The sequence below is a fragment of the Nicotiana sylvestris genome, chromosome 10, assembly GCF_000393655.2.
Source record: "Nicotiana sylvestris chromosome 10, ASM39365v2, whole genome shotgun sequence".
Taxonomy (NCBI): Eukaryota; Viridiplantae; Streptophyta; class Magnoliopsida; order Solanales; family Solanaceae; genus Nicotiana; species Nicotiana sylvestris.
In genome coordinates, this window is record NC_091066.1 from 113,043,625 (window position 1) to 113,070,947 (window position 27,323).

The following is a 27,323-nucleotide window of genomic DNA, read 5'->3' on the forward strand; positions in this document are numbered from 1 at the left end:
AAAAGGAAAGATTTAATAATCAAAATTTCAGTTGATTTCAAAGTCCTAATATTTAGAATCCTACTATTTGAAAAATAAATATTTCAAAAAAGAAAAAATTTAATACACAAAATATAGTTGGATTAAAACTCCTAAATTAGAAAAAAAAAAACATAAATGACTATTTTGTCTAATGTGAAAATATATTTTAAAGGGTAAAAAAGGCGAACGACATTTCGCTAAGGGCCTTCGTACTTATATATATAGACACACACTAGTCAAATAAGGAAAATTTTAATAGGCAAAATTACAATTAATTTTAAATTTCTAAATATTAGAAAAAATAGTTAAATGACCATTTTGTCTAGTGTGAACTCTATTTTTAAAGGTTAAAAAAGGCGTACGATATTTCGCTAAAGGCCTTCGTGCTTTTAATATAATATAGATATATACTAGTCTTAGTGTACGCGCATTGCGCGTATATTCTGTGTCATTGAGAATAAATCCTTCAAAGTTAGTATAAATAATATAGAAAAGATATGTTTGAGTTGTAAAATAAAACTTTCAAAATTTGCAAATTCTTAAAAATGATAAATAAATCAATCGTAATAGTTTTTTCCCAGTTTGCTATGCCACTTGCTTCTAACTCTTTTTTTTAGCATGAAAATGTACTTATATTAAAACATAGGTAGGTTTAATGCCCGTTAACATTAGCATTAGTACATATGCCATCATAAGCTAATATTATGCCTTGTAAGGCACTATCATTACCTAAAGCAGCCATACGACCACACTGGTCCCTAGAACAGTTTCTAGCATATATATATCCAACCTGATCTTTGTCATAGACATCTATAACAAATTCAGGTGGCAAAACAAAAGTACATAATTTATTGTAGCTACGTTTGCATTAGTGTTGCTTTTGCCAAAAGATGAGCCACCATATTTCCTTCGCGGAAGCTATGCTTCAATGTGATTGTCCCCTGCCTGGATGCCTCTTCCATTAACCACCTGCATTCATATATTAAGTTATTGTAAGTTGGGTAATCTTCATGAAGGAAATGTATGACCTCTGTGGCATCAATTTCTACTTCAACTGGGAATGTGTGTTCCCTAATAATTAGTTGAAGTGCATGCCAAAAAGCTTGAAGTTCTGTTTGTATTGGTGATGTTGTTTGAATTTTCTTGTGGAATCATGTCTGCCATTGCCCTTTGTAGTCACGAATTACTCCGCTAACACCTCCTTCCAGGTAGTTGCTTCTGAAGGCACCATCAATATTTACCTTAAACCAACCTTTTGGTGGTGGCTGCCATTTTACATTAATCTTTATGATTTTATTATAAGTATTGATCGTGCATGTGAGAAAAGTGTATTTCAGTGTTTGATCAAAAACATTTTTAACATTAATGTGAGAGTTGGTATTGTTGTGGTTGTTATGGTTTCTGTTGTTCCAAATGGCCCAAAGAGCAAATAGTAGTGTATCTTTCCAAGTTACATAATTATATGTTTTAGTATGGGTTGCATCCCGTAATAACTCAAACCAATTATTGGTCTGCCCCTGATTGTTAATTGACACTCCTATGGATTGCCAGAAAGCTTGAGCTATCTTGTATTCCCGGAAGATGTGGTATATAGATTCAGTGTTATCCTTATATATTGGGCAGTTTGGATTTATATTGATACCAATTTTAGCTAGGTAGCCTCTTGTTAGAAGTCTTTTATGGTAGAGTTTTCAAATGAAAAACTTGATCTTGTTAGAACAATTGAGTTCCCAGATCCATTTAAAGGTAAGGGTATGGGGTGTTTGCTCATCAATTAGGTTATAGCAAGAGGCAGTTATGAATATACCGCTAGGGTTAAAACTCCAAATGAGATTGTTGGGGTGATTGACTTGGCAGTTGGGATTTAAAGCATTAATACTGTTTGTGACTTTTTGAGGGAGGTCAAAAGATATTTTTTCTAAATTCCAACCCTTATTATCTCAAATATCTTTAATTGTTAACTTACCTTCATTTTGGTTTAACGGTCCTGAAATATTATTACGCAGACTTTGAATGTTTGGGATCCAGTTTGATTCCCAAACATTCATATGGGAATGTCTATCAATTTGTAAGGCCCCATGAAATTTCTACTAAAAAACCTGAATCTCGTGGTGCCAAGTTAGGATCATGTATTGATCTATGCATTAAAAAGTTAAAGAATAGTGTTTTCTAGAAAAGTGTAATTCTGCGGTCAACTATGCAGTCGCATAATAGCTATGTGGACCGCATAGTCAGGCAGTGTGATGGTTAATATTGGGGTTAACTATGCGATCGCATAGTCGATATGCGGGCCACATAGTCATTGCATAATCCCCTTGGAATTTTTGCGAAGGGCAGTTCTGCGGTGCATTGTGCGACCGCAGAACAGGTATGCAGACCGCATTCATGTCGCATACCCAGTCAGTTTGTTCAGGTTTTTGGGAGCATTTTTGCGTTCCATTCTGCGGGCCGCATGTCAACTTTGCGATCGCATATGCAACTGCAGATCTGAGTTGGGGCTCCAGATTTCTAAATTTTAAACCCGACCCCCCGGTCATTATATCATGTGCAATAGCTCATTTTGAGCCTATATCCTGGTGCTTTTAGAATGAGAGGGATGGTCTAAGAGAGGGGAAGTGTCTTTCATCAAAATTGCTCCACAAATCCTTGTTAAAACTTTGAAGATAATAAAGTGGGGCACCTAAACCTTCATCCGAGGAGGTAAGACTTCATCACCTCAGCTCTTAATTTTATACATAGTTATAAGGGGTCAGTAGTGGGGTAATTCATGGGGACAAGGGTGATTGCGCATGCATGTGTTCTTAGAAGATATGGGAAAATTATAAATAGTGAGGCATGGGGAATGGGCTAGTGTAATCTTGCATAAAAGGACCATAAGGCCTTAATGAACACTTAATGCTTGATAAAATGCTCAAGTGAGCTTAGATTATGATCTTTTCCTGATTATGGGTTCAATCGTGCTACATTGCTTAAATAGATTGAATTGCGAATATTCTGGAACATTATAGGATTAAGAAAAGCTTTATTAAGGTATGTATGGCTAAAACTCCCTTTTATTAGAAATTGAGCTCCATTGGCGTTTACGCAAATGTGGTAAGACTAGAATTGGTTGATGCATTGATGGTTATTTCACATGACTTGGTATATATATATATATAAAGGGTGTGCCTCAATGTGTGTAATGTACTATTCTTGATATTTAGAGATATGCGAAGAATACGAATCATGTGTTGAAATACCTAGGCTATAAGCCAAGATTAAACTGAGATTGTCATGCTAATTATGTGAAATCTTACCTATGGTTGCCACTTGAATTGCTTTTGTATATGCCTATGATCATAAATTGCAAGGTTGACATTGAAAGTGGAAATGATGTGATAATTGTGGCCCTAAGTGCCAATGAATTGATACGATATATGTGAAATAAAGATTCAAATGAGATGATTGATGAGAAAGGAACAACGCCTAGGTAAGGCGGCCTAGCCGATCGGGCCGTGATCGGACACCATGCCGCACACATGGTGGTAATGTGTTGATATTGAATTTTGGAAAAGGTAAATGAAATGGTGATTGAGGTATATGTCTCAAATGAGGCAACCTAGCCAATCGGGTCGTGATCGGACTCCGCTCATGATAGCGGTGGTATTGAGAACAATGATGAACATATGAAAGAAATGCCCCAAACTAAAGTTATGGAAATTGTGTGAAAGATTATATGATTCTCTTATCGATGATGTGGTGTCCGGTTAAAACCTTTGATCGTCTCTTATGATTTCCCTGTTCTTGCATGATAGTTCTTTCTAATAAAATGGTATTTAGTTATACATACTAGTACTATTCTATGGTACTAACATCCTTTTTGCCCGAGTCGCTACATTTTTAAATGAATGTAGGTGGCTTCATAGCGGATAGTGCCGATCGTGCGTATCCTCTTCTCAAAGTCTTGGTGAGCCTCTTTCTCCTTCAAGGGGTTATGTTGTACATCTTTTGTCATAGATATCCACTTTTGAGGTACAGTCGGGGCCTTGTTGTCGGCATTGTCATACTTGTCTTTTGTATCCTTAGAGGCTCCGTAGACGTTTGTGTGGGTTATGTACGGGTGTTGGATGGGTCTATAAACTATATTGAAATTCTAACTTTTGCTTCTCTAAAAGTGTGATTGTATTAAATCTTGGAACTTAACTACAGTTTAAGGTTGTGATATAAAATGAACTAACAATGTTAAATGTACGATCTTTCCCATTGTCTAAATAAACAAAAGCATGGTTTTCTTGATCGTATTGAGTTGGGTAGAAAGTGTTTGATAAGGCTTGCTCATTTGAGTTCACTCGATTGAGCACTGATCGCGCCTCCCGAGGTTGGGGCGTGACACAATTGACCACCTAATGCCTTTATTACAAATTGTCCAACCCTTGAGGAGACTTTTCCAAGTGTTTGAAGTGCCATTTGTTCTCTTACTCTTCCCATAAATGCTAATAAGAGTTTTAGCCCATAGGGAGGTTGTATTAGTAAGGATCCTCCATGCCAAGCTTGATAAGAGGGACATGTTTTTAGATTTTGCTTTCTTAATGTCCAAACCACCATTAGTCTTTGTGTTGGTAACCATACTCCATCCAACAAGGTGGATATTTTTCTTTTCCCTAATAGTCCCCCAAAGGAAATCTCTCTGAATTTTGTCTATTTCTTGAAGTGTTTTGGTGGGAAGTAGACTTATTTTCATTAGGTGGTTTGTCAGCGTATTTAAAGTAGATGTTATTAGTGTGCACCTCCCCGCCGTACTTAGCCACCTCGCAATCCAATTGTTTAATCTAGCACATATTTTGTCAAGTAATGGTTGATAATCCTTGTGCCTATGGTAGTTATTCAGCATCGGAAACCCTAAATATGTACCAAAGGTCTTGTGACTACCCGACCAGTCGTCTCATGAGTTACCGCTCCGTTTTTCCTATTTCTGCTTCTTTATGCTTCGTTATTCGTATTTTGTGGTATTGGGTTGGTCGGATTGAATCCGGAATGATTTTGGTAAGGCTTGAGACACTTAGTCTTTATTAAGGAAGTTTAAGTTAGAAAAGTCAACCAGATGTTGACTTATGTGTTAGAGGGCTCGGATGTGAGTTTCGATGGTTCGGTTAGCTTTGGGAGGTGATTTATGACTTAGGAGCGTGAGCGGAATGGGTTTTAGAGATTCGGAGTAGATTTAAGCTTGAATTGGTGAAGTTGAGATTTTGGCGATTTCTGGTTGATAGGTGAGATTTTGATATAGGGGTCAGAATGGAATTCCGAGAGTTGCAGTAGCTTCGTTGTGTCATTTGGGATGTGTGTAAAATTTCAGATCATTCGAACGTGTTTTGTTTGGGTTTTTGATCAAAAGCGTATTTCGGAAGATTTTAGAAATTTAGGCTTGAATCCGATGTGTTTTGGGTGATTTGATGTTGTTTAAGGTGTTTTGATTATTGGAACAAGTTTGAATAAGGTTTTAGGATGTGTTGCCTTTAGTTGAGGTCCCGGGGGCCTCGGGTGAGTTTCGGGTGGTCAATCGGATAATTTTGAAGTTGGAAAAATTGCAGAAGTTGCAGGTTCAGCTGTTGCAGGCTTTTACTCTTCGCGTTCGCGAGTGGACCCACACGTTCACGAAGAGTCAGTGGGGGTCAGTGGAAGTTTAGCCTTCGCATTCGCGAAGGGCTGGAGGCTCGTGCATCGCGTTCGCGAGATGTAAGTCGCGTTCGCGTAGGGTCTTTTTGGTCAGCTGGTCTGAGGTCGTGGTTGCTCTTCGCGCACGAGAGAGGGGTGCATTCGCGAAGGATAAGGTTGAGGAACCATCGCGTTCGCGATGGTCAGGTCGCGATCGCGAAGAAGAATTTTGGGTCAACAGAATTTTGTGCTTCGCGAACGCGAGGCTTTGACCTCGTTTGCGAAGAAGGAAATTAAGGCCTGGGCAAAATGTTTTTAACTCGTCTTGTCCGCAATTTTACGGCTTATTTCCTCCATAGTTGGCCATTTTGGGAGATTTTTGAAGGAGATTGAAGAGGGATTCAAGGGGAATCGTTGGGAGGTAAGATTTTTGGACTTAAAACTCGATTATTATGTGAAGTCTACCTAGAAAATCATGGAAACTTAAGCTAAAAATGGAAGAACTATGGCTTGGAATTTTGAACTTATGATTGGGGATTTGGAGGATCATTTGGGGTCGGATTTGAGATCTTTTGATATGTCTAAACTCGTGGGGAGATAATGAGTCTATTGGTGTGAAAATTTCTGAGTTTCGAGAAGTGGGCTCGGGGGTCGGGTTTTGGCAATTTCGGGATTTGTGCCCTTTATTGACTGTTTTCGCTTGGGCTTTGTTCCTTTAGCATATTTTGACGTTCTCGTTCTGATTTTGGATAGATTCGACACGCGTGGAGGCCGATTCGAGGGGCAAAGGCGTCGCGAGCTAGAGATTTAGCCGGTTCGAGGTGAGTAATGATTGTAAATGATGTTCTGAGGGTTTGAAACCCTGGATTTCACATCGTAGTGCTATATTGAGGTGAGGCACACGCTTGATGACGAGCGTGGGGTCATGCACTGTTGGGGATTGTGACTTGGTATGTCCCGAATGACTATTTCACTGCGTATTTGATTGAAAACTATTTTCTCTCATCATTATTTGGGCTGAATGCCATATTTGGGCCTAGTGCCAACTATTTGTACCCTTCGGGGATTTTTATTGATATTTCCTCACTATTTTGACTTTATACTTGAACTCAGTCATGTTATTTTCCACTATTTTCATACTCAGCCATGTTTACTCAGTTTTATTACTTAAATGATATTTTAAATGATGTTTGGGCTGAGAAACACTGTTTTACTGTTGCCCGAGTAGCTTGTGAGGATTTTAACTGAGTAAGGCCGAGGGCCTAGGTTGTAAGGAAACATTTGATACTGATTATGAGGCCGAGAGCCTGAGATATGTACACCACAAGGTGGTTTAATTGATATGAGGTTGAGGGCCTAGTGATGATGCTACGAGGTGGATTGTTATTGCACTTGGGCCGTAAGGGGCCCCTCCAGGAGTCTGCACACCCCTAGTGAGCGCGGATATCCATTGTGATGTGAGATTGAGCCCAAGGGGCTGGTATTGTTCCGAGATGTTGCCCGAGGGGCGAATTTGCTGATACTGTGCCCGAGGGGCAAATTTCTATTTGTTTACTTTACCTTAATTACCTGTCAATTACTTGTTTACTTGTTGAAAGAAGTTTTACTTGATTTCTCACTGGTTTACCGCTTTTAAATGATTTTTACTGCTTCATTATAGAATGATGTGTGTCTTACGTGTTTTCTTACTTTCAGTCGTTATTTACATTTGTTACTCACTGAGTTGGAGTACTCACTTTACTCCCTGCACCCCTATGCAGATTCAGGTGTAGCTGGTTCCGCTCCCGAGTGTTGATTCATCCCAGCTTCAGGCGGACCTTCGAGGAGTCTTTAGGTAGTTATTGGCATTCACAGCCTGGAGCTCCTCCTTATCTATTTTCTTTATGTTCTTAGTTCAGTATTTAAAACTCTGTAGTTACATTTGAGGATTTCGTATTGTTAAATGCTCGTGACTTGTGATACCCCGATTAGGATTGTGTCGAGTTGTATTTCCGCTACTTATTATCATTTAATTATGTTTTAGACTACCTTTATGTTATTTAACTGCTTTAACAAGTGAATTGGGTTTAGTTGGCTGGCCTTGTCTTCATAAGAGGCGCCATCACGACCGGGTTCGGGTTTAGGGTCGTGACAGGTCTTGCTAATGATAATCCCAAAAGTATTAGTAGCCATATCTTTCGTGTGTTTATTACAACTCTTAGACATGATCAATTTAGATTTTTCTTTGTTGTTATTTAATCAGGATACATAACTAAAATCCTCCATACATCTGCAAATGAATAGGTATCCAATTCCTTGTATCTACTTAGTAGTTAATGTTTTTAGAAAGAATATCCATACAAAGTATGAATATGTAAGGTGACATGGGGTCCCCTTGTCTAATACCTCGTGTGGGAGTGAACTTCTTAGTTTTGTTATCATTAACCAGGATGGAAATAGTACTCGTGGTAATACAACTAAGGATAAGGGCACTAATTTTCCTAGAAAATTTAAAAAAATTAAGCGTCCGATAAATGTAAGACCATTCCAATATATCGAAAGCTTTTTTCAAATCAAGCTTTAGTAAGAAATTTTCCTTTCCTTTAGCTAAATTAAATTTCTTCAAAACTTCTTGAATAATGATAGCATTGTCACTAGCTCTCCTAGCCTTTAGGAAGCTAGCTTGTTGAATATTGATCGGTTGGTTAACAAATGGCTTGATTCTGTTAGCAATTACTTTAGTGATCACCTTATAAATCATGTTACAAAGACTTATCGGCCTAAAATTCTTCAAGTTCTTAGCATTATTAATTTTAGGAATTAGGCAGAGATAGGTTTTGTTGACCTCATGGGGTATTACTGATGTGTGAAATTTTTTTGGCATAGATTGATGACCTTGCTTCCTAGTATGTGCCAAACTTTTTGGAAAAAGAAGGGGTATAACCCATCTGGGCCTGGTGCCTTGTAGGGCTTGAAAGAAAACATAGCTTTTCTAATTTCTTGGTTTGTTAAAGGCTTATCAAGGTTAGAGAGGTTAATGTGTGAGAAGTTGGCAGCATCATTTTTAATGGATTGTCAGTCAGACCTATCGTGGGATATTGTAAAAATATTAGAGAAGTATTATGTAACATGGCTAATAAGGGAGGATTGGTCCTCAATCCAATTCCCTGAGTTGTCTTTAAAAAATACTATATTGTTTATTATCCTCCTATTGGTGGGTTTTATGTGAAAAAACTTAGTATCAGCATCCCTTTCATTTAACCAATTAACTCTAGAGCGAATCTTCCAGTAGTCTTCTTCAAGTTTAAGAATTGTATTGTACTCCTCAATCAGTTTTGTTTCTAAGTCTTTAAGGAAGTAACTTGTCGGGTAATTTGGAGATTTTTGAATCCCATCAATTATTTTTAGGATTTTCTCTCCGTAGCTGATCACGCCCAACTATGCCTTCTAAAAGACAAAGCGGTCGTTGCAAATATAATCAAGTTTTAAGTCCGGAGTCAAATCCTCAGGGAACTAACCTATTTATTACAATTCTTGGCAATGCTATTATCAACTCAAACAATTTCCAGATGCAAGATTTTTATCAATAAAGGTTGGGTTTTTGTTTAACTACTTCAAATGATATTAAAAATAACAATATGCTAAATCAAAGATAATTCAATGGTAAAAAGGTCTAGGGCATTGATTTCTTTAATTGCTAATTTAAGTCTTAACTCTTTTGCTATAATCTCGCAGTAATACTCTATGAGGATTATGAGCTATGGGTTATCGTAATTATCTCTCGATCAACTACAATAATTTACTAGAGCATTCTCTCGAGCTACTCTAGCTGATAATTTGTGCAGCTCTGAATTATCCCACCAAAGTTTAGTTATCTCTAACCCCCACTTTTAAGTTCAAGTAATGAATCTCTTCAATTACCCAAAAGTGGTGTTGTTCAACAGTAGTCTAACCTAGTATTCTTTTTCAAGCAACACAAGGCAATTAGACACGATTAATCAAGGGCTCATTCAATTAATCACCATGCAAAACGTAGTTGAACAATCATATAATAAATCCGGCTCGATTATAACAAAGTTGAGTCAACTTTATCCAACAATTAGTTCAATCAACTCTAGATCAAATGTTTAGCTACTCATAACAAAGCAAGATAAAATTACTAAATTGTTCATAATATGTAATTGCAATAATAAAGAGAAGATAGAAAAACTTTAATGTTTGGTCGTTCTTCTCACGCTTGTTCTTGCCTCCAAAGTAGTCTAAAAACAAGCTTGAAACTTTCTTGGGTGAGCTTCTTGAGTTTATAAGGGTTTGGAATATGTTTTCCCCTAGTTACACTTTGGTCCCAAATTTTCTAGCAACTGCACAGTTCACCGCGGCCGCGGCGGAACGCGGCGCGACCGCGATGAGAGACAAACATTCTGCCTCGTGTCTTTGGCCCGCTCCACCGCGGTCGTGGTAGATTCAAACCCAGTCCACCTTTTACTTATTTCCGCTCGGGTGCTTCTTGATTGGACGTTTTCTTCACATTATTGACTCCAAAACACTCCATAGTTCTTCCTAACTTGGATTAGTCCCTACGAAGCAAAAGAACACAAATTAGAGCATTTTGTTATCATTTAGCCAATAAAACAACAATAAAGCATGGTATAATCAGGGTGTAAATATCGTCTATGTGGCCTATTATCAGTAGCAAATATATTACCATAGGTTATTTTTTGCCAGTCTAACACATTTTTTTGAAAAGACTAAGTTCCTTCCACTAAATCTTTATTTTCCCAGCTACTAGAAACAATCCTATTGAAATCCGGATATGAACACCAATATGTTTCTATTCTAAAGGGTCTGTCATTACTGAAATTAATTCTATTGTTGAGGTTAATAAGGACAGGGTCATGGTCTGAATGAATTTTTGGTAGATGAGTTATGGTTACATTAACAAAGGCTTGTAACCACTCATCATTAGAGTAAACCCTGTCCAATCTTTCCATTATTAAACCTTTTCTTCTCCTACGATGGTTTGACCAGGTGTATTTACACCCTTTAAAACCTAGGTCTACTAGATTACAATAGTTTAGGCAGTCTATTAAAGAATTTGCTCGCTTCTGGTTGATACTTCTACCCCATACTTATCAGTAGAGTTTATTACTTTGTTAAAACCACCTCCCACTAACCACTGACCTTTGTAGTGATCATATATATTCCTAAGGTTATCCCATAACATACATCTATTATGAATATCATTACTAGCGTAAATGAAAGTAAATAACCAAGATAAGTTTTTAGGCTTTACCTCGATCATTGCATGAATGGCTTGCCCATTTCTAGTGAAGTTGTTGACTGTCACCACTTCATTATTCCACAGAATTACGAACCCTCCACTTTGGCCAACTGATGGAACCTCTATCATCTCAGTAAAGTTAAATCCCTCTAGGATAGAGATGTGACTCTCAATTTTTGTTTCTAAAAGTGCAACTAAACATGGTCTGTGAGTGTCTATAAGTTCCCTAAAGTGCCTACCAAAGTTGGCATTATTAACACCTCTAACATTCCAAATTATAATGTTATTTGGCTGATACATGGGATTATTATTGAGGGGGTTGTTGTTGTGAATCCTCCTAAGCGAGGGCACTGTTATCACTACATTCTTCCCCACAGTTGGGTCCTGTGGAGGTCGTATGTCCAGTGAGCACTTGTAGAGTGTCGTTGGGCAACTGAAGATAGACTTCTTGTCTAGCATCTCCCTGAATATGAGTATTTTTACCTCTCTTAGTCTTGAAAAAGCCACTACTGGCTCCGCCAAGTGTGGAAAGTTTTCCTCCTCCTCTTCTTCCTCCTGGAGCCCTTCTTAGTTTGGCATATTTTGGACTGGAGCTTGCTCTTCCATTGGATTTAGTTGTGGGTTATGTTGTTAGTTGTGCATGGGCTGAGCAGTCTATTGTGTGAATACTGGATTCAAGAGCATTAGATCCTCTGGAGCAAAGAATGGAAGATTTAGAGGTTAGTTTTGAGGCATTTGCTGGTTGGAGTTGCGTGGGATATTCCACATCTGTTGTATGTTGTTTACTAGGTTTTAGTTCATTGATGGTGCTAGTGGTTGGAGAATGTTGCTCATCCACATTTGATTGACGCAGTTGTTCATAGCTAAGTTCATCCCCTCTAAGATCAACTGAGCTAAGAAATGTGTATTTTGGATTATCAGGATGGACTCCTGCCCATTTATCTCCATGTTGAAAGACACTACATGACCTTGAAGCCCCAATTCCACCCACGATTGTGGTACATGGTTGGGTGGGCTTGGTGGTTGAGCATAGATCACTGAGTTTGAGGGGAATTGAGGTGGAATATTTGGTAGATTGTTCATTGTTGGATTTCGAGAAAGATGGATCAGCTGTATCAATCGAAATCTTCTCCTTAATGTGAGTGAAGGTCTTGGCATTTTGGTGAGCTTGGTTGTTTATATGAGGAGTGGTGGGAAGGTGATTGGGGGGGGGTTGCTAATAATTGTATCTATTTGTATAGATGGGGCAGAATGTTGCGTGAGGTTTATATCCAAATCTTGCATGGATATGTCCTTCGCCATTTAGCTGCTTTTGTTTACCAAGTGTTTGAGAGTGGATTGGTCATTAGAGGTGGAACATGCATGGTGACTTTTAATGTAACTATCATTTGTGTTGTAATTATTGTTAGTAGAGTAATTGATTTGTTCTTGGCTTTCCGGATTGGTTATTGTATGGATTGTGTCCAATTCCATTGTATTAAGCAAAAAAATTTGCTTATTAATCATGCCTGGACAATATGCCACGTCTATGACATTTTTAAGTAGGACAACTTGTGTTTCATGCAGATTTTTGGTTTTTTGAATTTTTTTTGTTTTCCCCTTTTTCCAAAACCTTGTGCTGCTTAGATGGTTTAGCAAGACTGCTTTCCCCTTCATCATTAGGTTTAGAAACTTGAGTTTTGTCGATGATGGTTGGTTCTTTACTATGATCAGATTGAAATGTGCTTACTAAATGGTTTGGAATACTAGTTAGAAGTTGTTTGTTAATATAACTTAAAGGCTATGTATTGAGATACTTACCTGACACAACATCATACATTCGAACATTTATACCTGGGGATATGTTTGCACTAGTTTTTTCCTTATGTTGATTGACTGCCTTAGATTTGCCCTCTTTAGGAAATGAGATTGTCATCCGTTCCCCTGCTTTATCAATCTTGGACAGTGGTGGCTCAATATTTGATTGGTCTGCCTTTTGTTAGTTGGTAAAGTGGCTTGTGAGCATCGCAGACTTCTGTGTCCCAACTTACCACATGCTTTGCATAGTATATCACCACCTTCATATAAAATGAGTTGTTTATGTTGTCCAATTAGGAGGTAATTTTGTACTGGTTGCTCCAGAGGCAGCTCCACACACAACCTGGCATATCTTCCCCTTAATGTAGCTGACGTGCATGTATCTACTTTGAGCAATTTGCCAATGCAGTTGCCAATTATTGATAGTATAATTCCATCGTAAAATTCCGTGGGTAGTTGGGGTAGACGTACCCACACAGCTGTATAGCTTTGATGGGCTTCTTTGGCTACAAAATTTGGCACCCATTTTTGAACTGAAAGAAAGAAACCATTGATGAACCAAGGTCCATTATGTAATATTTTTGTCATATTTTTCTCCCCAGCCAACTTGACTGTGTAGTAGTCTTCTCCAAGATTCATGAGAGGAAAATTCTCATTAATTTTCCATAGTTCTTGGAGTTTCTTTTTTAAGTAGTGATACACCAATCGTTTGCCCATAAACTTTATGATAGATTGAGAATTTCCAAGGGCTATACATACATTTTATGTCCTCCTTATATAGGATTATTTGTTTCAATTTGTTTGGTAACACCCCTGAGTTTGTATCATCCAATTCAGTTGAATGAATGTCCATGGGGTGTACTGGGATTTCCTCAACCGGTGGAGTAGTGTTATTGATGAAGAACTCATCCCGTAGCAGAGTCTCCTTGTAGGATAATGTATTCGATGACTGAGGATTGAGTTTATCAGGGGGTTTGGGAGGAATGTGATTGTGAGTAGTGGAATGTTGTTGCAGTGAGCGGTCGCTCATTCTCTCTAGCCACGTGCTTCAACTCTTGCCAACTTACCATAATAAGATGCAAAGGCAATAATTGTTATTGTTATTTAACTAATTAGTATAAAACTGTAAGCAACTTCCAAGACTTTGCTTTAGAGTAACCAATTGACTTTAGAGTACTTTTTGGCATAGCAATAGATTTTCAAGAATTTTTCGGTGAAACTATTTATACGTTTTCTCGCACATAATAACTGCTTAATTCCTAAAATAACTAACTTATTTTACTCTCATGCAACAAAAATAAAGGGATACACTATGCATAATCTATTAGGTTGGAGAATGCTGGCATATAATGTACCAGCTTTGAGAAGACTTTCTATAATTGGCTGCATACTTTCTGAACTAATACTTGTAATGAACTAATGACAATCAATTCACTACAGCCTCCATTTCTCCTTGAAGTTATAAGAATTTAGTTAATATTGTATTAATCAATATTATTTCCTCCATTTATCCAATAAGTACTTTTTTGGTGAGCAAAATAAGTCATCACCAAGATGAACCTTGAATGTTGTACCAATAAAAGAACAATTGAAGAAAAAAAATTATACTCCGATAATTTACAAAATTATTTAATATGAATTACTTTGCTAAGCTCATAACTACATACTTGAAAATCATATTAGATACAATAACTAATATTTTTAATCAAGAGGATCCCCAAGTATTGCACATTTTTTGAGTTGAAATAACTCATAATTTTTTTTTTTGAAAGCTCTCCGCTATTTATAAATTTTGAATATGTATTATCAAGAAAAAATTCCAGATAATATACATGAAATCAGACATTACAATAGTCATACGTTCAATCCTGATTAGTTCAACCCTTTGTTTTATTAATTTACCAAATTATGTTATATAGTATACAAAATAATACTATAACTCTCTTAATGATGGCATTTTTTTTAATGATGTCCCTTCAATTGATAAGCATATATACTATGATAGCATGATCACTACCGCAATATGTTGCTTTTCTTTTATGGTCTAACCAATATAATAAAGCTAGACTATAAGTATGCCATTTGAATTAACGAATGAAAAATAGGAAAATAAAAAATGCACTCACACACAGACACACCTGCTTATTATTATTACTCCATGAAGTCCAATCCATAATTATCTTCTCAAAATTCATCTTGCTGCTTTAGGAGAGAATCGACCATCACGTTTCGACAGATTAAAATTAATATACACAGAATTTTAATATTTTCAAAATATCCGTTAATTATATATGAAACAAATATCCTACGAAAATATACAAAAAAATTCTGTAAATTAAATGAAAAAAATAAAATAAGAAACATTCTTTTGCAACAACTTTATGGGTGAGGTATTTGTTGACGCCATAATATAAAGACGACAATGTCCGTAAAAAAAGGTAAAATAGGCACACCTTTAACTTGACAGTACGACACCGATAAAATATACACGTAAATACTAAGATGCATAATTATGCATCTCTAATTAATGTATCAACCCCAAATCTCTTCCGGAGGAGATTTACCCGTGAAGAGATTCTCCTTGGGATAGATATTCTTTCTATACTTATTTTACATAATCCAAATAAGGAATATTTTTATAATCTCTAATATTAGGAAAATTTTAATAGTCAAAATTACAATTAATTTTAAAATTCTAAATATTAGAAAAAATAGTTATATGACCATTTTGTCTAGTGTGAACTCTATTTTTAAAGGGTAAAAAAGGCGAACAACATTTCGCTAAAGGCCTTCGTGCTTTTAATATAACTAGACTTAGGGTAAGCGCGATGCGCCTGAATCATGTCTCAATGAATATAAATTTATTTTAAAAATAGAATTAAATTATAAAATAAAAGTGTAAGTTCCTAAAGATGATCATGAATATTAGTTGTGTATAACTAACTCAATAATTAAAGGAAACTATCTTAGAAGTCCTCAACATCAATAATTCAACTTAAAATTTGGTTCCAAGTTTATAATTTCTGTTTTATGGGCAAGAACCTTAGTAATCTAAATAATCTTGAAGGATGCAACTTACAGCATATAAGAAGGTAACTAATAATCTACAAACTTTAAATAAACACAAAATCAAAGTGCAATAATAAACAAAAAAGACATTAAAAAATAAAAAGTAAAGCAAGCTAGTAAGAGATCTACAATTGAAAGCTAGCTAATATACCCATTCATATTTAGCTAAATGTATTATGGATTAAAAATTAAAGATTCTCATAATTTATCTTGTTAATTTTGTGCCTTTTATTGATTTCTGCTCAATATTGCTCATAATTATAATAGTGCATTTAAAATTTTCGAAAGTTAAAAGTAAACTATTGAATAATATTATTAATATATTTTAAAAAATTAAACTATCAACGCAATTGTCCAAGGACTCATACCTCTTCTTTCTTAAATCGTTTTACTTTTCCTTTATTTTACTTTTCTATCATTTATATATAGTTTACGTGTAAGACTTATACAAAGTTTGAAATGAAAAAAAAACAAATTTTAACTTTCCCCATGGTTCAAATAAGAAACAAATCAATAAGTAAATAAGCTCTTATATATTAAAAAATAATTAAATAACTATTAAATGAAGTGTTTCTAATAATATTTAACATAAAGTTGAGGGACTTCATAATATATTTTTTTGTGTGTGATAAAGATCAAGTTAAATGAAAAGAGAAAGCATTAGTTTTAAATTTTAGCACTTTATTATAGGTAAATATTATTAAAGAACTCACGTAAAATACTATTAAATAGTAAAAAAAAAAATCACGTTTTCTTATTAATTAACATGTTTTGATGGCCAAAGGCTAAAAATTATGACTTCTTACTTACTTCAATAAGGAAATATTTGATAACACAATTTTAGGTGATTTAAATATCCTAAATATTAGGAAAGTAACTTAAATTATAATTATGTCCAACGTAAAATTTATTTTTAGACGGTAAAAAAGGCGAATAATATTTCGCTAACAACCTTCGTACTTTTTAATATATATATATATGGCAAGTTGGTCGATCAAAGGCAAAATTGTCATTATACTATGCCATGAAAGTGTTTTTAACCATGTGGATCTTCAAAACTCTCTCCTGTTCCAACAGGACTAAGGAGTATCCTTTCAGTTCTCCTTTTTCAAACATTGAGGAATACTCTATGTTCCTATATTTTCTCGTATGTCTGTTATATTTAAGGTATGGTTGATAAACAGTGAAAATGCATATTTTTCGGTGTACTTTCATTTCATAACTTGTGTGGTTGTGGGAGGTTACATGAGTTTTTGAAGTTAATTATGCTCGTTACGTGCATTCTTATGTGTAGGAGCAAGTTGGACGAAATGTGAGCAAAAGAAGTTGATTCGGGACCAAAGACAAAAGAAGGACTTTGCTCGTTCACTCTCGCGTACACATGAGAGAGTGAACGAGCTAGCTGAGGAAAAGCTTGAGAAAAAAAAACAGCAAATTATGGCAAAGAGGCATGGAAGTGCACGAGAGACCTAGAAGGAAAAGAAAAAAAGAAGAATTTCGCTCATTCACTCTCGCGTGCGCACAAGAGAGTGAACGAGCTAACCTAAAAAGGTTGTTCCGAAGTGGGCTTATATTATTTCGCCCCATGCAAACTCTATCACATATAAATAGTCCTTAAACTCACTTTTGAAAAGGGGATTGGACGTTTTTAGAGAGGAGATTATTGACCGAAGGAGGCAAGAACACACTAGGAGCAAGACGGAGAATTCTTCTACGAGTTTTTCGCTTCTTCTTCCTATTTTTATTATTGGTTGTGAATTCTAGTATTGTAGTTTTGCATACTATTATGAATAACTAATTTGTTATCTAGGGTTTTGATGGAACCTTTTTGTAACGACCCGACCGGTCGTTTTAAGCTCTAGCACGTCGTTCAGCAGTTGGAAGTCATGAACAGCTTCATTTTAGGTATATTGACTTGTACATATGGTCAGAATTGAATTTCAAGAAATTCGGAGTCAAATTGGAAAGAAACTTTTCATTGCGGCAACCTTAAATTGAAGAAAATGGCTAAGATTGGAATTTTGAGTAAACGACCTCGGAATTGGCATCTGAAAGTTCCAGCATGTTCAAATGATGATTTCGGACTTGGGCGTATGTCCGGATTTAGTTTTGGATAACCCGTGAGCATTTCGGCGTATATTGTGGAAGTTAGTATTTTAGAAGAATTTCATAAACTTGGGTTGGAAGGCATTTCAGAGCTATAGATGTCCGTTTGGGATTCTGAGTCTGGGAATAGCTCTGTATGGTGATTCTGGAGTTGGGAGCGTGATCGGAAGTGAATTCGGATGTTCGGAGGTCATTTTGAAGTCATTTGGCTAAATATAGGAATTTGAAAGTTTTTGAGAAAATTCGACCGGAAGTGAAAATTTTGATATCGGGGTCGGAATGTGATTCTGAAAGTTGGTGCAAGTCTGTAATATCGAATGTGACTTGTGTGCAAAATTTGAAGTCATTCGGACTAGTTTTGGTAAGGTTTGAGACACTTAGTCTCTTTTAAGGAAGCTTAAGTTGGAAAAGTCAACCGGATATTGACTTATGTGTTAGAGGGCTCGAAATGCAAATTTTATGGTTCGGATATCTTCGTTAGGTGATTTGGAACTTAGGAGTGTGTCCGGAATATTTTTGTGATGACCGGGGTAGAATTAAGCTTGAATTGGCAAAGTTAGTATTTTGGCGAATTCTGGTTGATAGGTGAGATTTTGATTCGGGAGTCGGAATGGAATTCCGAGAGTTGTTGTAGCTTTGTTATGTCATTTGTGATGTGTGTGCAAAATTTCAGGTTATTCGGACATTGTTTGGTCGGGTTTTTGATCGAAAGTGTATTTTCGGAAGTTTTTGGAAACTTAGGCTTGAATTCGATGAGTTTTGGATAATTTGATATTGTTTGAGGTGTTTTGATGATTGGAGCAGGTTTTAATGATGTTATGAATTATGTGGGCATGATTGGTTGAGGTCCCACTGGCCTCGGGTGTGTTTCGAATGCCCAACGGGTCATTTTTGGTAGATTTTTGCCGTTTTGAGCATAAATGTAATGATCTAAAGGTTCATTTATAGTTCTAGAGATCTAAATTTGATTTCGAGACTTCCAGAATTTAAATCATGAATTATAGGGCTGATCTGGAAATTTTGGTTTAATTTCATCAAGTCGCGATTGGGTTTTTGACGTGAAATGTGAGTTAATTGTTTAACGAGCGAAATGGGTATTGAACTGGTCAAACGAGCTCCGAATTGAGTTTCGATTGAAGAGTTGTGTTTGTATTATTATTTGTGACTCATAGGAACAAGAATCGTCTAATTACGAGTTCGTATGATGGAGTTAGAGCCATTTTAGTAAAAAATGGTTGTGCTGCAAATTTCATAAAAGCTACTGTATTTTCTGCAGCAGTGAACAGTAACCGCGCGGGTGATAGTGAACAGTGACCCGTGAACAGTGTCGTGAATAGTGACCCGTGAACAGTACTTCCGAAATATTAACATTTCATCCGCGAACCCAACCCATTTTTCCACCATTTTTGAGCAACCTTGAGAGCTTTTGGACGGGAATTAAAGGGGTTTTGACGGGAAGTGATTGTAGGTAAGTCCTATGAACTAAATACATGATTATATTGTGCAATCATCCTTGAAATTCATGAAAATATAACCAAATTGTAAGAAAATAGGGCTTGAAATTGAAATTCTAAATATGGGATTTGAGGGGCCAAATGGACTCCGATTCTTGTGAATTTGGTATGTATAGACTCGTGGCGATATAAGGAACATTTTGATGTAAAAATTTCTGGATTTTGAGAAGTGAGCCCGGGGCTCGGGTTTTGCAAATTTCGTGAATTTCAATATTTTTCGATTGCTTTCGATTGGGTATTGTCTCTTTAGCATAATGCGACATATTCATTGCGATTTTGGGCATATTCGACGCACGTGGAGGCCAATTCGAGGGGCAAAGGCGTCGCGAGCTAAAGAAGTAGCCGGTTCGAGGTGAGTAATTGATGCAACTGTTGTTCTGAGGGTTTGAAACCCCGGACTTTCACATAGTAACACTATATTGAGGCGTGACACGCATCCCATGGAAGGTGCGGGGTCGTATATGATTGGGGATTGTAACTTGGTCCATCCCGAGTGATAATTATAGTATATTGGCGACTGATCCGCACATTGTATTGATACTTATAATATGTTGGCGACTGATACACATATGCATTGATGATATTTGGGCTTAATGCCACGTTTGGGGGCCTTGTGCCGACTTGTAGAATCCTTCGGGGATTAATATCATTTAATTTCAGTCCAAGGTTTTAATTACTGTTTTGCAAACTTAGCCGTAATTCTAAGTGTTGAAAACTCAAATGACATTTTAAATGTATTTCGGGCTGGAAACTTCTATTTTGTAAATGCCCAAGGGGCTTATTATATTATTTTCTGGACTGATTATAAAGTGACTTGAAACAGTGGTAACAATGACACTGTATGATATACTCGAAACAGTGGTAACAATGACACTGTATGATATACTTGAAACAGTGGTAACAATGACACTGTATGATATACTTGAAACAGTGGTAACAATGGCACTGTATTATGTAAATTGGTCAGGTAACAATGGGCTGACCGGTCAGGTAATAATGACTGACCAAGATATTGCGTTTGGGCTGTAGGAGCCCATCCGGAGTCTGTACACACCCCTAGTGAGCGTCGTCGACGATAAATAAATATGGATGGCTCGGGCTGCACGCCGCAGTGGGTACTGGAATGTACCATCATATGCATTGCATTACATTCATGTATTTGTATTTATACTGTTGTTTAGCTGCTCAGTTCCATATGTTGCTGTATATTTGGATTTTAGCTTACTTTGTGTATTTACTGGATTTTCTTATCTTCGGACTGTAGTTACTTTTATTACTCACTGGGTCGGAGTACTCACTTTACTCCCTGCACCTTGTGTGCAGATCCAGGTATTGATAACCCGGTAGCGGGATATTAGCTCATTGAAGGTATTACTATTGTAGCTGAGCAAGGTTACCGCCAGCGTTCGCGGCACCGGACATTGTCTTTAGAATTTCAGAATTTAATTTTGTATATTATTGGCCCTGTAGTTGTGTTCAGGATTTCTTTAGATGCTCGTGACTTGTGACACCCCGGTCGGGTTATGTTGGGCTTTAAACACTTGTTATTATTGTCGTTAAGCTGTATTTATTTATTCATTTATGTTTAATAATTGTTAAAGATACGATTTGGGTTAGTTGGCTGGCCTTGTCTTCACGAGAGGCGTCATCACGACCGGGTTAGAAAATTGGGTCGTGACACTTTTGTAGGATGAATCCTTATTACGTTTTTATATAATTGAGCCGTTTGATTTCTCTACTTGTTCAACTACGTGTTTATTGTTGTTAGGCCATCAATTGACTGTGCCTATTTAGTGCATATTGCTTGGAAAAGGCTAATATTTAGGTAGTTATTGAACAATATTACTCCTAACGTATGTGAGGAATCAATACAGAGGGTTTAAAGGTGGAATTAGGAATAACGAAACCTTGGTGTAATCTTAGGAGCGGTGAATTAATGCCAGCTAGCATAGTTCGGAAGAATATGTCTAGTAAATTGTAGTATTTGCTCATAAGAGAATTACGACACCTGAAGTACTCACGATCGATAGAGAATACTTAGACGAAACTATAGAAAACATACCGGGGAGAATTCCGACAATTGGAAAAATCATAACTCTAGACCTCCTTATTCTTGTTAGTTAATAATTTTACTACTTTTTATATTTGTTAATTAATTAGTTTAAAATATAAATTACAATCTTTATAACTAGGAATTTATTTGAACTTGTATTTCTTACCAATACTAAACAATTGTTAAGCATTAGTTCTTTGTTGGATTCTACTCCGGACTTTTAAATCGGATTATATTTGTAGCGACCACTTATCCTTTTTAGGACTAAAGTTCGGCGTGATCAAATTATGGTACCATTGCCGGGGACTATGCTCGCATAAAGGACTATGCTTGGGAGAAGTCGGAGTATCCCATGAGTTGTTAATGCTTCAGCCTTTGACCTACCATGGAGTTTTTTTTAACCTCTTGTTATTTATGGTGTGCATTAGAAAGAATGCACAATTTTAAGTGTGGGGTGGGAGAAGACTGTCTGGGCAATTTCTTGTGCTATATTTATGTACGTTAAAAAAATAATTAGGTAGAAATCATCCCTCTTGGTTTTTCTTATGGCCACGGTTCTTTTCCAAGGGATGACTCTTTGAAACTGGGCAATAGTTTTTTTTAAGGTAGATTTTTTAAAAAATTGGACATTTTCCGACGATGGATTTCTTAAACCTTTTTCTTAAGGGAGTAAAGTCCAAAGAAAAAATATAAAAAGATTTTCCTTTTTCTTTCTTCTCTGATAATGGAATGGAAAAACTTGAGTATCTACGCTTTTTGACATGTTTTATGCCGGGACTTAGAGTTGTAACATTTGAGCTAATTATCTTTTTTTGCGTTCCATGTAGCCACATGCCTTGAGAATATATGTGACTCTCTTTTGACGCTTAAGTTCATTTGTTGACTCCTGTGATTACTTTCCATGTGTTGAGTTAATATGATGACTATGCTTAGTTGTTTAACTTAAGAGTCGGGCCTGAGCCGTCGAGAGTGAATCATGTGCATTGTGTGATGTGAGGTATTGATTATATTCTGTGATATCCTGTGTTAGTCTAAAACTTACCCCGTGTGTTATTCGAAGCAAAATAAGTAAGCTTTGTGAGTCTAGAAGATAATGTAGGTATTTCTTTGATTGTTCATTTAGCTAGTATGCCACCATAAATAAAATTATCCTTGGATAGCCTATTTGAGTCTATAAACCTTTTCTTTGGCACCCACATTACAAGCAGATTCCTTTTTTTTTGTTCTTAATTAGATCTTTTTGAACCTTTACCTCTAAAAGCATTTACGTCGCTAGAAGAGTAAGGTGAGAGTTGGGATAGTTTTTGAGTGGAACCACATAAAGGCCAAAAGGTACATGTATGTTTCGAAAAATCATTTAGCCGGGCAACCCAAGTTTGCAGAGTGTTGAAAAAAAATCAAAGAAAGTTAAAAAAAATTAGAAAATACACCTTCTATTTCTCTTATCCGAGCTGGTGAATGCATAGTTGTGCTTAAAGAAGAAATGCCAAATTGTATATGAGTTCGTGTCATTGCTTGAATTGGTCATGAAGAGTATGTATTTGAAGGTTAAGTGTAGTGTATTAAAGTACTTAGGAGGGTTAGTCACTATACCCAAATATATACTACCCATCCCTTAGCCTACATTACAACTTGGAAAGACCTAACTGATCCTGGACTTTGCAAGCTTAGATTACTAGAGACATACACTACGGGCAAGTCTATGGTACGACCTCAGGATACACATGAATTTCTTGGTGAGAGGGAGCGAATTCTTTTGATGTCTAAGTTCTTAAATTATACTTGAATGCATATTTGAGTGTGAGGATTAATTTTTCTCTTTAATTGTGGTGAGAACACATGATTTACAAAGAATTGGTAAGTCTAAGCATTTTGAGTTGACACAAGAAGTGAGTCATGGTAAGGAATGTATTGGAGCCATCTCTTGAGATTAGGATGTTAGAAAAAGTGGCACAAATATTTTAAATAGTCTTGACATGAGTCTACTTTTGAAGAAAGAGGTCAATAGTTCTTATGTTGAGTTCTAAGTGTTGGTATAAGCCATTGTCATTGGTATGGTGCTTGAGTATATTTTGAAAATATATTTCTTGTCATTGTGCTTAGAAAGTTGCTCGAGGACAAGCAATGGTTGTCTTAAAATTTTCTCAAATCTTCTTATTCTTTCCTGTCTTGTTTTTTTCCCTTTATTTTTTTAAGATCTCTTAATGGTTTTCATTTTTATGGATTAATTTTCATGACTGCTGTTGTTTTATGATGACAAAACAAACTACAGACACCTATGTTATTCGCTTAATAATGGAATGAGTTTCGATTTAACTATTGGGACTTATAGTTGAAACCTATGAGCAACATGTCTTCTTTATTTTCCTAAGGAGAGATTGGAACTTTTTATAGTATTGTTTTGTAGCATATTGTGGTCGGTAATTTTAACAGATTACAGAAGAATGTGAATTTAAAATGGATATTTATCTTTTGTTCAATTTAAATATGCCAAAGTTTAATTAATCCTATGTAATTTAATGGAAAAACAATGTTATACTCTTTGAAGTATTTTTTACCATAGATGGAGGAGTTAATTACTTAAATTATCATTTAATTATGGAAATAAAATCATAAAATAATTTATTTTTTAATCGTGAACGCGTGGGCCAAGCCATATTCGTGAAGAGGAAATGAGGCAGGAGCTGGGGTTCACGCGCATTGTTCTATGCGATCGCATGGGGCTGTCCACGATCACATAAGTCATGAATGCTAGTGTTCGCGTTCACATGGTTCTGTTCGCGTAGTGTAAAATTTTGGGGAAGCTTAGTTTTTGCTTCGCGATCGCGAGGCATTTTCCGCAGTCGCGATTAAGGACTTCTGGGCAGAATATTAAATCTCAAAAACGAGGGTTTGAGTTTATTTCACAATTTGATTTTGGGAGTTCGGTTTGAGGAGATTCTTGGAGAGATTTTCAAGATAGTGATTGGGGTAAATGATTCTAACTTGGTTTTGATTAAATTACATGAATATATCCTTGATTTAATCATTTAATTAGTGATTTGGATTGAAAAGTTCGGAAAAAACGGAGAAAACTTCTTAGGCTGAATTTTGGGGATTTGAGCGAGATTTTGGTGTCAGATTTGAGTAATTTTGATATGGTTGGACTCGTGGTTGAATGGGTGTTCGAAAATTTTAACTTTTATCGGATTCCGAGACGTAGGGCCGATGGTTGACTTTTGAGTTGAATTTTTGACTTTTGATTAAGAATTTAACATTTTCATATGGAATTGATTCCTATAGCTTGAGTTGATTGTATCGAATTGTTTGTGGCTAGATTCGAGGCATTCAAAGGCCGATTCGCGAGGCAAGGGCTTGTTGGAGTATAGATTTGTATTGTTTGAGGTAAGTAACACTTATAAACTTGGTTTTGAGGGTATGAATCCTTGAAATTTCGTGCTATGTGATTGATGTTGAGGTGATGCACATGCTAGGTGACGGGCGTGTGGGCGTGCACCGTAGGAATTGTGACTCGTTCGATTCCATGGAACTGTATAGTTGAATAACCTTGTTGTTATCCGAATATTCTCCATGTGTTAGAGAAATTAAGCTACGATTCATGTTAGAAATCATGCTTAGGCTATATGTTGGTACTATTGAGACCCACATAGATCATATTGTTGTTAAATTACTTGCTTAATTTGCAATTATGTACCGAGTCAGATCTATCATCCACATATCATATCTCAGTCTCTGTTACCATTTATTAATACTTTATATCATCATTATTTGGGATGATTTTCATGACATTGTGAGCCTGAGAGACTAGAGAAATTTGTGACTGAATGACGCTGCTGGCTTGATTGTGAGGATATTTATGAGATCGAGCAACACACCGCAACAGGATTTATTGATTCATGCCATTATTGGCTTATTATAGCGTTTGTGCTGGATCTGTCCCTCCGGTGTCTGCATACCCACAGTGAGCACAGGTACTTACTGAGTGCGAGTGCAAGTGCCGATCGGTTGGGAGGATTGAGTGACTGTGATGATTGAGTGAATGGGAGGACTGAGTGATTGATACTCTAAGATTATGCATATGACTCCATCACCGTTTTGTATTTCAGTTGGCATACATAACTGACATGTAGATATCGAGTTGTATCATTTCTCATTTCAGTCGCACTTGATATATCTTACCTGTTTGAGCTTTAACTGTTAAACTTGAAAGCATGTCTACATTTCTGTATTGTATTTCTGTAATTGGACTGTACCTTTGAAGCTCGTCACTGCTTTCAACCCTAAGGTTAGACTTGTTATTTATTGATTTGGTTGTACTCATGTTACACCCTGCACTTCATGTGTAAATTTAGGTGTTTCTAAGCACAGAAGTTGTTGATTCTCGGAGTTTCAACCGTTCAGAGATTTTCGAGGTAGCTGCCTCGGCATCGGCAGACCTTGACTCTCCTTCCCCTATCTTTCAATTTATTTATTCAGTTCTACCTTCTTAGACTATGTCATTATATAGATGCTCATGTACTCAGTGACACCCGGATTTTGGGAAATTTGTATTGAGTTGTGATGTTTTCATCTAATTTATGAGATTTTCACTTATTTAAAAATTGTTTTAATATATTTTGGATATTTCAAGTGTTGGTATGTATGAGTTGTCGGCTTGCCTAGTATTATGATAGGAGTCATCACGACAAGTTGAGTTTTGGGTCGTGACAGAAACTAACCTAAGCGAGTCGGGAATGTATACTTTTTCAGGTTATGTCGAGGATGAGAGCTTCTTGATAGAATACTTGCATGGTATACTTTTCTGTTAGATTTGGGAATTTGACCTCTAAATGATTGCTCATTTTACTTCTAACATTATTTTTTGTTAATTCTATTTTACCTTATTATTCTTTTTGGTAAGGGTTTGTGCTTCTTTTTGTTTGTCTCTATTTAATTTTTTCCCTCTTGAACCGAGGTCTATCAGAAACAACCTCTCTATCTTTGTAAGTTAGTGTAAGGTCCATGTACACTTTATTCTCCCTAAACCTCACTTTGTGGGATTTGTTTACCTTAAAAACCGGATAACAATTAAATTTATAATATGGTCTTAAGGATACGTGATTTCACCTAGTACCAATTAACAAATGCAAAGAGTAATAATGGAAATTAACAATAATATGAGGCAAACCAGTGTTTGAACAGAGCTCAGCCCCCAAGCTCGAATACCCTCGAGCTAGTTGTGCGAGAACAGTTAAAATATAGCAAACTCATGAACAAGAGAATGTAAACTAAAGAGAGAATATTGTATTGCTTTGATCTACGTGAATGTAAAGTGTTTATAAGATGATTAGGATCCCCTTTATATAGTAGAGGAATCCTATTTATGGTACAATTCTGATTCCGAAAGTAAATTCCATGATTAACTAGATAATCGCCCCTGATTTGATCTGTTCCGAGATTTACGCCATGATCTTCGACTGGTCACGAATATCTCGCATCTTCGTTATTGCGCTTTGCTCAAAGTTTGTCATATTTGGTCTCGATCGCTGCTGGCTGTAGACACCTGATTTTTGACCCTCCGCGTGAATTTTCACATTTTTAGCATAAATATATAATTTAGGTCTAATATACCTATTTTGACTATTTTTGCTTTATTTCGTTGCAAAAGAAAAATTACAAAAATATATATATAAATTTTTAGTTTATGTATTTCTCATAAACTTGAAAAATACAAAAAATAGTACCTTGTTTTGTTCTTTATATAATTTCGAAAATTACCAAAAAATATAGTTCTATTAATGTTTTGTAGTCATTTTAATTTTGAAAAAATACAAAAAAAAATTACTTTATATTTTATCTTTATATAAAAAACGAAAATTACAAAAATAGTTTT